This window comes from Rousettus aegyptiacus, unplaced genomic scaffold, assembly GCF_014176215.1.
Source record: "Rousettus aegyptiacus isolate mRouAeg1 unplaced genomic scaffold, mRouAeg1.p scaffold_m13_p_6, whole genome shotgun sequence".
Taxonomy (NCBI): Eukaryota; Metazoa; Chordata; class Mammalia; order Chiroptera; family Pteropodidae; genus Rousettus; species Rousettus aegyptiacus.
Window position 1 is genome coordinate 30,516,854 of NW_023416309.1, and position 18,026 is coordinate 30,534,879.

General features: G+C 38.8%; 1 protein-coding gene across 1 annotated transcript in view; it reads right to left on the reverse strand.

The window, feature by feature from the left end:
- Positions 1-18,026, reverse strand: part of SGMS1 (sphingomyelin synthase 1) — a 256,756-nt gene that overhangs the window by 206,023 nt on the left and 32,707 nt on the right. The window lies entirely within an intron of this gene.

Consider the following 18,026-nt stretch of genomic DNA (forward strand, 5'->3'; position numbering starts at 1 on the left):
TTTGTCGGTTTTTTCTTAAACAAGCAAGGTGTTTCTGTATTGTTGCCTACTCTTTTCTTCTCTCTGAAGTAAGAACTGAAGGGGCAGAAATGGTTTTATTCAACTGAGTAGCCCTGGGTTTTGTACAGTGTCTGAAACCCCTTATGTAAAAAGATATTTATAGAATGCACCAAAATAAATGCTTTTCTAAAAACTATGCTATTAGATGCTTATACAAAACCATATGTGTCCAAAACCGTCTATACTGACACTGAGGAATTTCCTGCTCCTGCAAAGCAGCTTTTAATGTAATCTACATCAAGAGAGCACTGAATTCTACTGTATCCGCTTGGACTAGAAAGTACCAGCATTCCTCAGTCTAGAGATTGAGAAAGAATTCTTTTTTTTTTTTCTTCCTCTTTAATTCCACACATCCCCCACTTCCACCCCTAACCTGTGGATGCTGCTGTCTCCCCCTAAGAACTGGGTCTCCGAAGGCGGGGTGTCTCCCCCAAGCTCAGGGCATACTCCCAGCCAGGCACTCCAGGGCTGGGGCCCCCAGCACACTCGGGGGTCCTGGCACACTCAGGGTATGGTCCGTGGGTCCATTTGGGGCACAAACCCAGGACCTTCTGTATGTAAAGCAGACGTGCTATCCACTACACTACGGAGCCATCCAGGAAAGAATTCTTAAATGCTGCCATTTATGTTACATGAAAGATCCATTTGGATAAGAAGTAGTAAAGAGCATGAGTTTGAGAGTCAGATACAAATGGGTTAAAAATCCCATCTACCATTAAATGCCCCAGGCAAGTCACTTAACCTGTCTGAATCCTCCACTGAGATACGAGGTACCAAGTCCTAGGAATGACATAACATCTGACTCCTTTGCTTCTAATCAGCCTCAGTGCCTCCATCTTCTGGGATGTGAGTTAAAAGTTAACACATAGTGGTGCATCTGTGTCTCCAATGTCAGGGTATCCTCCTTGATGTGTAAGTCCTGAGTAGGAGGGGCACCCACCCCATCAGAGACACTGAGAAGAAAGGCCATCGTTTCCCCCAGCTGAGGCACTCAGTGTGTGCATATGTCACCAAGGCTTGGACAATCAGATGCTCCCACACAAGACTGAACTGGATTAAATGATAGAGAGAGACAGGGACAGAGGAGAATGCAGCTGAGTATCGTGCAGGTAATTCTACATCCAGGGCCTAGCTGGAGCCAGCAGGGGTGTCCTCACTGGGATGTCCACAGCAAAGTGGTGGCTCATAGTCCCTGTAATATGGTTTTGTTGTGGTTCTGGCGACCTAGCTTCCTTTCGTAACTGCTGGATATTCTTTCAATAAATGCTTTTTCTGCTTGAGTTCTTATTTGCAACCAAGAACACATGGACAGGGTGGGAAAATTGTGACAACCTTTGGCTTTCAAAAGTGCTACAGGATGACAAAAATAAAACATCAAAGGAAGCCAAACCAGAAAAGTGATAGCTTAAAAAATGAGACTGAGCAAGGATTCACATTGCAAAGGTGATATTCAATGAGTTTGCCCTTCTCTTATTTTTTTACCTTAACCTTTATGAAGCTTTTTCATTTTTGAAAACAGATGCTTCCTCTATATGCTTGACACAGTGGAAGGCACTACAACCAGAAAACATATTGATTTTCTTTGTTTTGTTCTGTTGACAGCTTCTTCTGCTCTCAAATTTCTCTCTGACCCTTGTAAACTGGCAGCCTATGGATTATTAAACTCCTTAACATTCAGTTCAGTTTAACAAATCTTTAGCAATGGCCTACTATGTGCAAGGCACTACGTTATGCATTTATAACTAAACTCATTAACAAATGGAGACATTTTGATTCAAAGTCAACTAGATATTTTGTAATTAATGCTTGGAATTTTTATTTTTAAGTGTAAAACACCAATGTAATTATTTTGTGACCACTCTGAGTAATATATAATATATTCTAGTGGTACAAAACCAAAAGTTTTCAAAGTAGTGATCTATAAGTCAAATGCAAACCACAGGGCAGGTTTTATTTGACCCACATGGCACTAGAGCTATTTAAGCTTTTCAACCAGTTACGTAAAACTCTGGATTTCTATGAAAATTGGAAGATCTGGCCTCTCCCATTCCACCCTGCCCCCCCTCCCCAAGATGGGCCACCATCTGGCAATAGGGAGCAGGTTCCAACAGCATTTGCTCCTGTTAAAGCAGCACACAGCCTCTGCCATTATTTAATATCCAACTCACTTCACCAATTTATGTTATCTGCTCGGCCCCAACAGGCATTTGAGTTTGGGATTCTTGTTTTAGATACTTCATAAAGTGGACTTTAAAAAAACAGACGCACACAATTCAAATGTTTCAAAATTTCTTTTTTCCACAAAGAAAAAAAAAAGAGGAAGAAAGGATTCTTTCCCACTTTAATCAAACATTCCTTGGATTTTAGATTTCACGGAAATATTAAATATACTAACTACTGTATCTCTAATTTCATCACTATATTTTGTATTTAAATGTTTGTTTTCAGGAAATAATGAAATGTTATACCTCTCCACTTTATTCACACTGCCACCTGTCAGGTGTGGGAGGGGTATGGAACATTTGTCTAGTTTACTAGGGCAAAAAGGCTGGTGGAAAGGAATCTCACAATTTTTTATACACTTTTGACCATTTCTAAAATATATCAAACATCCTATGTTTATGAGCAAAAGCATCTGGTACTATAAGAACAGTATTTTTTTTAAGGCTTGAGAACAATTTTTTTTATTAGAATTTGTTAGAGTGACTCTCAGTAATATAAACATTAAATTACTCCTCGCTAGAAAGTACCTGAACTAGCGGACAATCTAAACCAACCTGGGAATGGTCATATGCTATTCATACCAGACCTAGAATTTCTTTTTTTTATTAAATTTATTGGAGTGACATTGGTTATCAAAATTATATAGGTTTCAAGTGTACAATTCAATAATACATCATTTGTATATTGCATTGTGTGTTCACCACCCAAAGTTAAATTTCCTTCTGTCACCATGTACTTGACCCCCTTTACCCTTTTCTACATCCCCTCTTCCCCCTTCCCCTCTGGCAACTATTAAACTGTTGTCTGTGTCTATGAGTAACAGCTAAGTACTCATAAGTACTAAGTAAATTTCTATTTCTTCCTAATTTCCTTTCCTCCCATTAAAAGGAGACAGATAAAATTCCCCACACTTTTTGTTATTACAAAGCACCAAAAAGAGCTTGAAAACAATAGCCACTCAACAACACTTGGTGAATGCTTGACTATTCAAATGAAGAAAGGAATGAATGAAGGAACAAATACATGAAATAACGGAATAAAATTATTTTTGAGCCCAGAGGGAGCCATGAGGATCCTCGGCATCTTCTGTCCAATGCCTCCAGCTGTCTGAATTCCCTCCTTCATTGTCTCCAAGCCCACACCATCAGAATTCTGATAACTTCCATCTAATTCATAATTCCTACCCTCATCTTCCTAAATCTTTACTATAAGTAAAGTTTGGTTTAAAAAATAATAGCACACACAAACTTATATTTACATTCCTGTGATGACTTTTCTCCTACATAAATAAGAGAAAACAATCTAGGATGTGCTGAGGTTGTATTTCTCTGTCCAAAAGGAGTGAGAGCTGTAAGTGCTGCCTGAGGCACCTATAGATGTAAATGGTGTGGACAAGAAATTTGTTTTTTTACAAGGGATGAACAGTAAGGATGCCAGGAAATGGGGGTGACATGGGATAGCAGTAAAAGCACTAATTTTGGAGTTGGTGGGTTTTTTTCTAGCTAGGTCACAACAGAAGATGATATTTAAAATTGAGCATTTTGGAGTCAAATGGATGTGGGGGGGGCGGGGATGCTGATTCGGCCACTGTTATGCAATCTGGACAGGCAGCTTAACCACCTGTCTTCGAGTGACTTCCCACCAGAGGAGGCTGGTGAGAGCCTGTGACGAGGCCCAAAGGTGGCAACCGCACCCAGATGCCACAACAGCAGCGAGAACAGCTAATCTTCACCATGGTTCTTTTGCAAGGTCCTCTGCTGACTTCCTGGAATTTATGGTTACACTTCTTAAAACAATTTTACATCAGTAAAGCACTGCAAACTGTGGGCCCTCCAGGGGAATGATGCCATGAAAATAAATGGAAAACTTTTTCAAGAAAGGTCAGGAACAATAGAAAATAGTTTTGGTAGTCTTTATTTTTTGAACCAGACTTCTTCGACCTGCAGAAAAAGTCACACAACAAACATTGCATTATCTTTGCCCCTCAATAGCAAAGGTAGTAAAGGACTAGAGCTTGACTATATAGAATTACTGAGCATAACAGGAACTCTTCTAGTAAACCTGTTATTAAGCCTCAGGTTAATCTTCACAATGTTAATGATTTAAAGGAAATGGGCATTCCATGTAGACTTGAACTATTGCGCACATATTTTTTAAATAATCCTGAAGAAAATCAACATAATCTGGACTCTCATAAGTATAGCTAGTGCCACGGCATCACACATGAAATTCTTTTAAAAAGTGCAAATAAAGACTCAATGAGTGAAATGAGAGAGACTTGAGGTCCACATGCTACTGTTCTATATCTATAGTTCCCAATTAAGGTTCTAATAATAAGATTGTATTGTGGGCCCTTCAATTCCATGCTATTTCAGAGAAGTGTAAAAGAAACAGTTTCTGCCTGGAATCCTTCTGGACAATCTAACTGCCAAAACAGTCTTTGCCTCTGGCAAAAATCTTATCAAGTCCAACTGCAAACACCAGTTATCTCTTGCTGACCAAGGCACTGATCAAATCACTGACAAAAAGTACAAAACACTAATGATTGATTGCCTAATAAATTCAGTTTGTTTTATGAGCAAATCCTCTCTCCCTAATTTCCTTGGATGAAAAAGTAAACTTAAAAAGGTAAAAAGATTAAGAAACTCATCTTTATGAGGCCACTTTGCCAGTGCGTGGGCAGCCCACATTCTTGGCCCCCCCCCCCAGAAATTTCATGTCTGTTCTAATATTTAAGACTTTAAGAGAACATTGGGAACATTAAGAAAAGACAAAGGCTTAAGAGTTAGAAGCATAAGAACTAAAGAAAGCAAATTAGAAGCTGGATGCCATTCAAATAAAGTCTGGCATATTTTTCCACTTCCCTACAGCGAGCACTGTTGCATCTGGGAAGTTAGCAAGCAGAAAGGGGCACCACACAGTGCCCAGCATATCACAGTGCTTGAGTATAATTATAGCATAATAATATATAATAATATGATAATAACATCTGCTCTGTATTTAGCAGATATAAAAATCTGCATCTTAACATAGATGAAAAACTTACATACATATACGCAAATATATGCTAAATCTCCTTTAATCCTTAAAACTCTGAAGCAAACAACATCTCCATTTTACAGATGAGAAAACTAAGGTTTAGAAGATTAAATAATTTTCTCATGGTCACAGCCAAGAAGCTAGGATTTACACCCAGATCTGTCTTGTCTGATTCAAAACTTGGGCTCCTACACACCATAGTACCAAAGAAGGTTCTTCCAGCAACTGAATAGCCACATACGAAAGTGAGAGAAAATACGCCACCACACATTTTGTACAGTTCTGACCACAGGCCCAGCCAGCCTTCTCTTTAACTAGAAACAGAGCTGCAATAGGCATTCCCTGGCCAGAGGACCACGCTGTCTTCTGCAAGTCCAGTTCCTGGTGAAGACCACCTCTTTCAAGGCTCATATCCCTTCCTCTAGGCAAAAAACACCATGGGATTAGATTTGTAACCAAGGATACGAGCATACTACATTATGCAGGATTTCCCAAATAATTGAAAAATCAAAGTCTATGCAGCCACTTTTTGTGGGTAAGGGAGAGGGCAGTAAAAAGGTAAGACCCACCCACTGCTTACACCCCAACATTCTCATTTGCCGAAACAAAAGGGAAAAAATTCACAATTCCTTGCCCAGAAAATGACAGAATTCTAGAATATATCTGTTTCAAGTGAGCTCTGCAGCATTCCAAAGGTGTCTTCATACATGATTGGGGGGGGGGGGGGCACAGGAGGCACCCTCCATCAGAGCAATATCGGTCATTTGTTTTTCACAGTGGGTTTTTGCAAAAAAAGGTACTTGAAGAACTGGTTCCATTGCTAAAATTATGACTCTATGACCTTGCAAAAATTAATAAGAAACACAGCACCTCCAAGATGCCTAGTTTATTTTTAAACCAAATACAAATTATAAATGTTGACAGTTAAAAAGAGATCCTTTTTTGTTTTCCTTTTAACTTCTACTTTCTCTACAATCTCTTGCCATACACCTTCCTTATTCTCCTTTTCTCTTTAACATATATAGTAGTGAAATAAACTATAGGACTGGTCTCCACTATTAAAACAGAACACAGACCAAAGTTTTTAACACTAAGAGAGAACCCTCCAGAAGACCTAGCACCCAGATTAGCTTTCCTGAGAGTTCCCTCCCCCATTAGCACTGCTGCTGACAGCATCAGGCTGGGCTGAGGGTGCAGGGGAGAAGGGGTGTTCCAGGGCACACATTTGACCTTGAAAGCCCAAGCATAGGCAAAAACATTTCCAATACCTTCTGAAGGGCTCTTCTATTCCTACAGGAAATCAAAGGAAAATACATAAAGCAGAGTAATATAACCACTCATCTAAAAAAACACATGCTTCTGATGTTCCCAGAGCTATTTTGCTCCTAAGACCCCAGCCACATTCCACATCTTCTTTAAACAGTCTCCGTTTGAGCACCACCCTTAAAGTCATCAAGTCTCGTCTCTTCCTTTCCTTCCTGTATCACACTTGACATGTTAAAGAGGGTGGGACCCCCAGACGCTTTCCTAACCGAAGCCAAGTGGGAGATGGCAGCCCCCTCAACCACCTAACACTCTCTCCTCAGCCCCAGCTTCTGACACGCCCCACAAGGAGGTGGGTGATGGATATGCTAAAGCAGCTCACCCTATAGGTGATACCCAACTTCTTTAGACAGAAAGATGGCCAGTTCATCCTCATTACGGACCCAAGAGTAAATTTCTCAAACGATGAGATAACTAGTCTCCACAAAAGGCATCAGACACTGGGGTCTCATATGAAAAGCCAGCAACCTCTGAAACCCCTCACCACATACTATATACTCATCTTAGAGCCTCTTAAGAGTCACCCTTGTCCCCACTATCCTCCCAGCAGACACCATAGCTGCGGCTAGAGGAACACATCCCTTTCTGTGGAATAGCCAAATTCCATCATAAATGCCATCCTTTCTTCTCATCCCACTCCAAGAACATGGGGAGTCCCACAATGGATAGAATATTTCATTCACACACTATCTGAAGAACAGTTTTTCCATGGAGAAACTGGGTAGTTAAAATTCTCAACTAGATGAGGGGCCTATTCATGACAGTCTCAAATTACAGATGACAAAGCTACACTCTGTATCATACATTCTCTGAATCACAAAGTCATCTATCTCATAAACTTAACCCTTCATTAGCCTAGAGAGCATTTTTGATACCATCACCCATTACCTGTGATATGTGATAAACTTCTGCCAAAAGAAGTTTGTTAAATACAAATTATAATTACCATGTACTAACGCCAACATGATATTGGCAACAGAATAGAATTTCAAATAATCACTGCCCTGCTGGCAATATAATCTAAATCACTCGGAAACTATAAATATCTGGTTCTTCCTTGACTCTTCATCCAGTAATTTGCAAATACTGCACAGAGCTGAGGCCGTAAACCCTGGGAGTGAAGTAGCTGTAGCAAGATCAGAAACAGATAGTTGTAGTTCTCCTTTTAATTAACTGATTAATTAATTTTTTAAAAAAGGTTTACTTTTCTTTGCTGACTCTCAGAATTTAGCGAAGTCTTTCAAAAGACTCAGGCGACTTCAGTTAAGCTGAGGGTAACCAAGGCAACATCCTGCTCATGGTTGGGCTAGAGCTTTAAAAGCGGAAGTGTGGCCTAGGCAGCAACTCTGATAATCCACGAGGATGACAAAACTCAGGAAGCTCCAGGCTGGGCGTTGCTCAGCTAACCTGTCATCATTTGCAGGGTTTCCTCTTACTTAGCACAAAAAACTCTGGTCTCTGTCTACTAAGTAACAAACACAGCCCCAACATTTCACTTCATTACCATACATATGGAGACAGACTTTGAAGGCACAGGGAAGGGACACGAAATATAGAAAAAGAGAGGAGGCTGCTAATTTAACAAAAGGGAACCCTTCCTTATTTATGAGAATTTATAATTTATTTATATTTATTTTTAAGAAAACTCAACAACCAGACTCCTGTCCTTCCTATTAATTTTAATTCGACCTCAAGACGATAACTAAATTTACCCCTAGATCATCGGTGGCTTAAATAATAAGAGTATGTGACTTCTTAAACTTAGGAAACCTATGAATCCGATTTCCTCAAAAGTTTACAGAGTAATAACAGGCCAGTGCATTTAAGTAGAAAGCAATTTCTCGGTTTTGCACACAGCCCTGCACAAATGGAAGTACTTCTGGCAAGCTTCCACAGCAATCAGCAAGGAAGCGAAGAGGTCTTCCTTTCCTTCCCCAAGTGGTGAAGTTACAGCTATCGAAGAGCTGCTAATGCACAGACCTACAAATCTTCTGAAGAGAACTTCTGTTATCTAATCACCACCAAGGCCAAGAATCATCATCTCAGTTATCAGGCAAAGACCAAGGCATTCCTCTGAGAGGCTGTGCTCCAGTAAGGAGGAAGGAAGCATGGATATTTGACAGAGGACATGTAGAGCATTCAGACAGGCCAGAAAGCAACTGAATTTATCACCGCAAGAAGCACACCATGAAAACGATCCAAGGTCAGTTGGCCTATGATAAAAGTACCACACTGCCCTCCTAAAAAACTGCTTAATTTTTGCAGAGACCTGCTATCAGAATTAAGGTTATTTTTTTTACAATAGTTTTTTACTTACTCTCTGACAATCTGAGCTTGAATGTTTTGTTGAACCATTTACAAGGGATCAAAATCACAAATACAGCCTTACTCCCTATGCTGTATTTCTGTCCAATCTCTCTGGCCTGCAGAATGCCCTTTGTGGGTGGTCAAGGACAAATGGTATTAAAGCCTATTATTCAGCTTTTCATGTAAGAAGGCTTAATGTGTCAGCTGCATTTTAATCTAAGGATTATACGCTTACCTTCAGAAAATTCCTTTTAGAAACATCAATAGGGATCTTTTTTTAAGGATTCTTATTTTTATCTCAAAGACCAATTATTTACAAATTTATTGGTATTTTATATCTAAAATGAAAGTGTTTAACGAAGAAAAAGAGGCAGCTGCTGCAGAGTTAACACGAAAGCCAAGTTATCTGCTGAGACAATTTAAATATATATCATGCCTTAAAAATAAAAAAGGATGCCAGCTAAGGCTCACCACTGCAGGTATGTGTCTGACCAAATACCAGTGCTACAAATCCTGCCCTGAATTTATTTTTTAAGACTTCTATATTGACTTCCAGTTTGGCAGAGGATAAACACACATATTTAGTTTCTCTCCCACCTAAAACTCTACCATAACAATAATCACTGCTTTTTAATGGCATAAATCCACAAGGGCAAACATAACAGGAGAGATTAAAATTTTAAACTTTTTAAACTTGGAAATTAAATAGATGACGGCAACTGACATAGCAGAGAAAAAAAAAAGCCATTTCTTCCAATTTGTGAAGTCCCACTCTTAAACATGAACAGACATTCAAGGACCATCAGACACATAAAGAATCTAACATGAAAGCAACAGGGGCGGGGGGAGCAACTTAACAAAAATTATGTAGGAAAAAAGAAAGCTTCAAAAAAAGTATCGTCAATCTTCTCAGCGAGCCAAGAGAAAATATTGTTATGAAATAACAAGAGTCTATAAAATAGAAGCATTCAGAGACCCAAAACCTAAGTTATCAGAAAATAAAAACATGATAACAAACATGGACTTTTAACAGCAGGATTAGAAAGTAAAGAAAATATTCTAACAGCTTAAAAACAGAGGTGAAAAACAGGAAAAAAGATAGTCATGGGACAAGTCAGTCAACATCTAATAGGAATTTCAGAAGGAAAAAAAAAAAAAACAGAAAACGAAGGGGGCAAATCAATGACACACTTAAAGAAAATTTCTAAAAATGAAAGACATGAGTTTCCAGCCTATAAGTGACCATTTAGATCTCAGCAAAATAAATGAAAACAGACCCTCCCCACCAAGGAATAATATCATGGCATTTCAGAACACTCAAGATAAAGAGAAGACCTAAGAGTCTAAGAGAAAAAATAACAAAAAATCAGTCACCTGCAAAGGACTGGAAACCAGAAGGTCTTAGCTTCTCACCATCAACACTAGAAGCCAGAAGGCAAGGAGTACAGCCTTCACTATTCTGAGATACAGAGATTTCCAATCGGGAATTCTATACCCAAGCAGACTATGAATGTGTGTGAATGTGAGTCTCAGATATAAAATAACTCAAAAGTCATACCTCCCACGTAATTTGTTAAGAAGGTTCCAAAAGATGTGGTCTGCTAAAATGAGGGAGTAAACCAAGAAAGTATAAAATATGGAAAGAGGAAAACAGGGAAGCCAATACAGAAGCAAGATAAAAGAAATCCCCCAGAATGGTGCTAAAGGAAGAGCCGTCTCAAGATGCAGCACACAGCAGGACCACAGAGGAAGTAGTCTAGATTGGGGCAGGACATAAGACTCCAGGTAGATATTTTGTCAAGAAGATAAAATTGATAAAATACCTAAATGTCTTAAAATACTGGCAGGAGATTCACATGGAATGCTGTTTGTAGCTAAATTAGTGATTAGTGCACAAAATTTTAAAAACAAGACAATTATTAAGTCCAAAAAAACAAAATTTATATGAAGGAAAATTAACCAAGTTATACTATATAGCATATCTGTGCATCAGGTTTACACAGTACAAAACAAACACCAAATAAGAAATTGGGGAGAGGGAAGAACAGCTTAAAGGAGACAAGAGGCCTTGTGGAACCATATAACCCTTTAAAACTCAAGCTTATGTAACTTGAATAAAAACTAAAACAAAAAAAAAGAGAGTCCACACTTAGTATTTCATTAGTATAGTACTTGACAATTTGCAAAATACTTTGATATGTGTCTACTCATTTCACTTTTACCACACTGCAGTTAAGTTGCTCCCTTTATACAGATGAGGGAACCACCTAAGGGAAATTAAGTAACTTGATTAAAGTGACAGAAAACAACAAAGTGGCAGAGGCAGCAGGACAAAGGGTACAGCATGCACAAGGTGTGTTTGAGATTTACAATATGGTTGATACTGATAATGCAGGTGGGAGTCTAGTAGGAGATGAGCCCAATCAAATTTCAGAGTTCATCAGTTCTCAAAAGCAGTGTGCATAAGAATCACCCAGAATTCCATTTACACAAGGTTTCTAAAGTAGTCAAATTTACAGAAGCACAAAAGAGACTGGTGTCTACCAGGGGTTGGGGGTAAGGAGAGAAGGGAAAGTTGTGAGATAGAAAGTTCTAGGGATCTGTTTCACAACAGCGTAAACACACTTAACATTACCTAACTGTAAACTCAAAAATGGCAAAGATGATAAATTTAATGTTATGCATTTTTTTACAATTAAAAGAAGAATCACCTGGGGGTGGGGATGCTTATTAAAACACTGATTACTAGACCTCACCTGCACAATTTTATTCAGATCAGTAGGTTTGGTTGGGACCGAAGAATTTCTGCTTCTAACAAATTACCAAGTGATGCTGATACCACTAATCCAAGGGACCAATTTTAAGAACCACTGCTCGGGTCCAAAGGTTCTCAGTCCTAAATGCCAGTACCTACACCTAAAACCTTAGACCAAGTAAACAAGAATGCAAGAGGAGGCGGCAGGGGGAGGTCATATACCTGGATATGGAGTACTTTTTTAAGGCCCTCAGGATGATTCCAATATAGAGGCAGTTTGAGTCCCCCTGGCCCATGTCAATTGAGAGTACAGTATATGAGTGCTATGAGCAGACCTGTGGCCACTCAGCCACATCTGGCCTGTGCCTCAGTTTCATTATCCATAAAATAATAGTCAGAGTTGTTGAGAATATTAAACAGGATAATCAAAGAAAGAACTCAGGGTAGTGCTTTTCATACAGTGATAATGTTATTTATTACTTTTGTTGCTGACATTACAGGAAATAAGATTGGCCCTGTTTTTCCAGCTATAAAATGGGGTCAAGTTAAAGACAATTAAGAAACTGTTAATATTCAATCCTAGACTACTTGGGAAGGCAAAAAGCTCCCAAGGAGCTAAGAATAAAGTAAGTGGGATTAAATCTAAGAACCTATTATGATTCCCACAAGCATTTTGCAAACCAAGGGTCGTTTCTACAGGATTAGAAGCTAATCCCTTTATTGTCTGATTAGGTGTTGTTATTCAGAATATAAATATCATTGTAAAACCAGGTGTTGGAATCAATACTCAAAACATCAGCTTCATTTAAAGAAACAATACAATGTGGTGTATGCAGATGCAGAAGATAATGTAAGACTCAGAGCTGAAATTCCTGAAGACATCTATGTGGTGAACAATTTCTTGTCGAAAGAAATTGAAAATGAAGACAAAGGCACAGTTCGGATTGGTTTTTCCATTCAAGAAATATCTGAGCGCCTCCCACATGCCAGGCACAGTGGCAGTGGGGGAGGACGTGCTGCTGCCGGGCAGAGTGTTTCATGCAGTGAAGTGGGTGGGTCTGGAGATGAAGCAAGCTTTGGGAATACTGAATAGCACCATTTTCCTCAAAATCACTACAGGGAGAGCCAAAATTGTGGTTTCTATTAAATTTTTCTTTTCATGCATAGCTGCATATTTTGGGGGTGCATCACAAATTACCCACAGTGATACTTTAAGTTTCCAGGGTCTTGAGTCCATAGTAAGTAAAAGAAATCACTGTCTTTGTCTTCAGAAAACAAGACCCTCCTTAGATGTCTGGGTCATACTGAAGTCTGAATCCCTAGGGCAAGCCTTCTTCGGTAAGTCATTTGAATAATTTCCCCACAGAACATTCTTAACATTGTGGGAAAATAATACTTAATGAGGAAAATTGTGCCTATTTCTAGACAGAACTGGCTTGAGGCCTTGGAAGCAGCATTCTTGGGCGGTCCAAGTCTCTCTGCCAGAAACTACATCCTCACATCATGCTGATAAGTTCAAACCACCTCCCGACCACAAAAATCCTAGATTCCTCTAAAGCTCAGAATGCTGGACCTGATTAAATAAGCAGCAAACATTTCCCGAGTGAGTGTCAATCTGGATATGGCTGATGGTCCCAAGCATGTGCCCACTAGGGTGGCACAATGCCAGTATGAATTCCAGACAGTAATGTAGCCTAAATATGCCTGGGAAAACTCTGTATATGGGAAGCTAAAAATCCACTTGCAAGTAAGAGATGTGACGCTGGCCTCTGTACACTCAGGTACTTCAAAACGGCAGGCCTACCTTGTGGGAATTTTTTCCTCTCTGCTTCTTCGATTCATTATTAATCCAAACACCCCACGATCATTATAGAAACACAAGTGTGGGGGCAGGGAAGAGGTCAGGAGACCCGACCCAATTGTTTTGGCTCCACCCTTACAGGCCATGTGACTCTGAACTTCACCTGTGAAATGAAGAGGACGCTCTGTTGGCAGGGCTGTTTAAAGATTAACTGCAAGGGACGGAGAGACCAGCATGCACCAGGTCCTAAGTGCCTTATAAATATCTGGTAATTTAATCCTTCCAGAACCCTGTAAGATAGATACCTTTTATCCCCTTTGCACAGTTCAGGGAACTGGGGTGAAGAGATGTTAAATGATTTGTCAAAATCGTATGTGGCTACTAATTGAATCCATGCAGTCTGGCCCCAGGATCCATGTTCTTAATCACTTCTTTATTCTGCCTCCCTGATGCTTCTTCCAGATCAAACAAGAGACTATATCTGAAAATGCTTTGCAAACCATAAAGATACATTTTTCATTATTCTTGTTGTTGTTGTTGTTGTTGTTGTTTCTCTCTCAGCATCCACTGACTTCTGGGTAACTGCCCTAATTTATTTCTGGAGGGAACCATTCCCCACTGTCATCAATCAATGCTTATCTTCAACTGAAGATGTGCTGACCTCAGACTCTAGGGGTGAAGCAACATGAGATGGGCACTCCAATTAGCACAGGCCAATGTCCTGGCCACAGTGACTGGTCCAATGCTAGGCAAAAGACCAAGAATGTTGTTTGTGCAGTATCATAGATGATCCCTATAATGATGTGAGCTTGAAGGGTTGTACCCCAAGAACATTCAGCGAAGATTGGTCCTCATGACATTATTTGGAACCCCAATCAAGCCCTTCCTGAAATCAACTCTATCTCTAAACTTTCAATTACCTAAGCCACTTTTTCACTTAAGATGGTTTGAAATTGGGTTTTCTGTTGGGTGCAACCAACAGAATCATTCTAATACTCTTTCTAAAACATATTTTGTTCTATCAAGCTATATTCATCTGTATTTCAGTACTTTCCCCTCTCTGAAATAAAACTTGAGAGACTGAGAAAGTAAATTTTAATTAGCTAGCCTTGACAAACACTCCTGAAGCTAGAGTTCTTGACGAAAGAACTCCATATTATGTAGAACAGAAGATCTACTTTTCCTAATGCCACAGATAAGTGATTTGACCTATCATCAAATTTGTTTCAGAAAACTTTATTTTAACCAAAGCAATTAAGTCTGAAGTTTCCAGCTTTGTAAGGAAAAAAACTGTGATATTTTCTCTGTCCTCTCAATTCTCATTTTTTCATTTACTCATAAATACAAACCACTATAAAAAATTGCCAAAATGAAGAACAGAATCGAATTTTTTAAAAACATTTTAAACATAAGCAGAAAGTATGAATGGATATATCTCATTTTTTTCTCATAAAGAGAACCAAAATCTTAATTTCATTAATTTTGGCAAAAAAAAAAAAAAAAAAAAAACACAACTATTATGGTGTTTTGACCACATGCATTAAACTTCATTAAACTATTCACCGCACCAGTTGACATTCCTTCTCTGTAGTTCCTTCAGACAGGTCCTCACAAGAGTCTTAGATTTCAGAGAACAGCAATGTTGCACTGCCTCAAAACGTGGCAAGCAGAATTCCATTTGATGTCAGATGGCTCTTAAAACAATGTGTAAACATTACCAGTATTTCATGCATTTTCACATCTTTAAATTATTACACACAGCTAAATAACTGTAACTGTAATACCTGGACAAATGTCCAGTTTCACTTTCTAAAAGACCTCTCAGGCTGGAAGAAGGCAATGCAGCCACTTTGGCTTATGATGGTTTACTGAGCTAAGGTGACTGCGTATCCTTTTTATGTCAGACGACAACCTAGGGAGGGTGAAGGGGCAGTCACTCATACAGCCTGAGTGTCCACTCATAAAATATATATGAGTACATATGAAAATGCTGAATTAAAATGACATTAAAAACCAGTTCTGTTTATTATGATGCCCTCAATAGCCTCTTATTAAGAGGAAACAAACTTTTCTGACCTCAAGTAAGCAAACAGATAAGCATACTAACAAAGATTCATTTGCTATACTACATTCAAAATTTTATTACCTTGTGTACTATATTTTTTGTTGAGGTTTATTATTTATCATTAAAGTAGCCTAAGATTGGGGGTCTGCTTGGCTTGCTTTAATAACCACTTCACAGCTCACAGCCCTAACCAGACACGCTACCTTTTAGTCTGGTATTAACCATATGTAAATAATTAGGATCGTTAAACACAAAGTCATCTCTATGTGTGCCATTCCACATATTCCTCATAACTACAGTAACCATTGATTATATAAAATAAATGTTAATCATATTTGTAAAATTAATAAATATAGCCAGTATATTAGTTTAAAATTGAAAATTTGGTAATTCTATTTCCATATTACACTTTCGTTTTGATTCATAGAAAGCACAGGAGCCACTTATAAATTCCTCTGGGGAAAGAACCATATCTGCCTATCACCATTCTATGCCTGACATATAATAAGCACTCTGTAAATAACTGCTGAATAAATAAAGGTATTAATACTAAAATTAATGGGCTCAGACTACTTCGTAACTATAGAGATTACTATTACTATGTCCTTGCTTTTATGAAGTAAAGCAGGAGTTGGCAAAGTTTTTTGTAAAGGGCCAAATGGTAAATATTTTAAGTATCATGGGTCATGTGGTCACATATGGTCACTACTCAACCCTAGTGTCTTTCACAACTAAACAACTCTGCTGTTATAACACAAAAGCAGACATAGACAATACATAAACAAATGAGCATGATTGTGTTTGAATAAAACTTTATTTATGAAAACATCAATAATCCATTAAAACCTCCATTAAAAAAAAAAAACATAAAATCATCCAAATCCCAAGGAAACCACTTTCTTACAATGAACACTCTATTCCCTAAAGGTTGGAAATTGATAAACTTGCTAAATTCAGCCAGACATGTTTTGTTGGATCAAAAATTGGGCAGGGCATATATACTCATCCCCACAGTGCCCATCACTCCTTACTGAGCAACTCTCAGCTAATATTCATCATGTTACAAGCCTGGCCCATGCAAGCCTTTGAATTTACTTCCTGAATTCTACAGTACAACTGGTTTCCAAGGATATGGTCCACATCCACACCTGTGAATCCATAAGCACAACACAGGCTGCTCAAGAGCAAGCCTATAATTGTCAATTCTTTGCCCTTCATCTAACACCAAATGTCCACACCTAAAAAACTTTAAACATTCACTGATTGCCTATCATTTGATATATTCTGCATGGCCTCCTTGAAGGGGTTATGAAAAAGTAATAATGGCAAAGAAGAGAATGAGAAAATATGTGCCAGCAGGGACACGGTGAATCACAGGAAAAGCAGCAGGAATCATTACAGGACTGAAAAACCACACACACATCTCCCAACTGTGTCTCAATCTTCTCTCTGCTGCCTTGATTCCTCCTTCATTTCACAGCAGAAGCTGGGCAGAGGTTGGACAACCCGGAGCTACCTCCACTGTAACCACAATGAGGATAAAACTTTGTTTAATCTTCATTTCTGCCGGAGGGTCCTCTGGGTGGGTGAACACAAAAAAATTACCTGTATCTAATAGAATGAATAAACTATTGCATTCTCATGCGATGGCATGTTCAATATCAATGAAAATGAACAATCTCTAACTATATGCAATGATATGGAGAAATCTCTCTATTACACTGCTGAACGAGAAAAACCAGACACAAAGGAATACAATCTGCGTTACATATTAAACACACACACACACACACACACACACACACACAGAGAGAGAGAGAGAGAGAGAGAGAGAGAGAGAGAGAGAGAGAGAGAAGCAAAATGAATTTCTGCTGCTAGAAGTAAACAGAGTAGTTGCCCATGGAGCAGGGTAGTGTCTAGTGTCTGGAAGGAGACATGAGATGAGGCTGTGTGGTCATGTTCTGTTCCTTGGTCTGGGCATTGGTTACATGGGTGAGCTGTTTGGAAAATCATATTGAGCTGTATACTTAACATGTCTATTTTTTTGTATGTATGTTCTATTTCAATAGAAAATCATTAACCCATGTATAAGTGATCCAGGGCCAGACAGCCAGTTGAAGCCCCCATGCGGGGCCCTATAAGCTTTCCCTTCAACAGTCCTTCAAGCCTGAAGCCCACTCACTCCTCATTTTTCAAAGTATAAGCAGACAGAGGCCAAAGCGCAAAAAAACAAACTAGATCACTCTGAGATCCTATAACTCCAGTCACAGCTCCTTCAGAATGTCAGTATCTTCTGAAGAAACTTTACTGCAATCACAAAATTTTTGTTCTAGATCAGAAACAATATAAGAAGTCTCTACTGCCCTAAATGGCTCACTTTAATAGCCTTCTTTTTAAATAATACTCTAAACAGGCAAGTCTAGTTTATAAACATCTATGAAAAAATGCTTAGC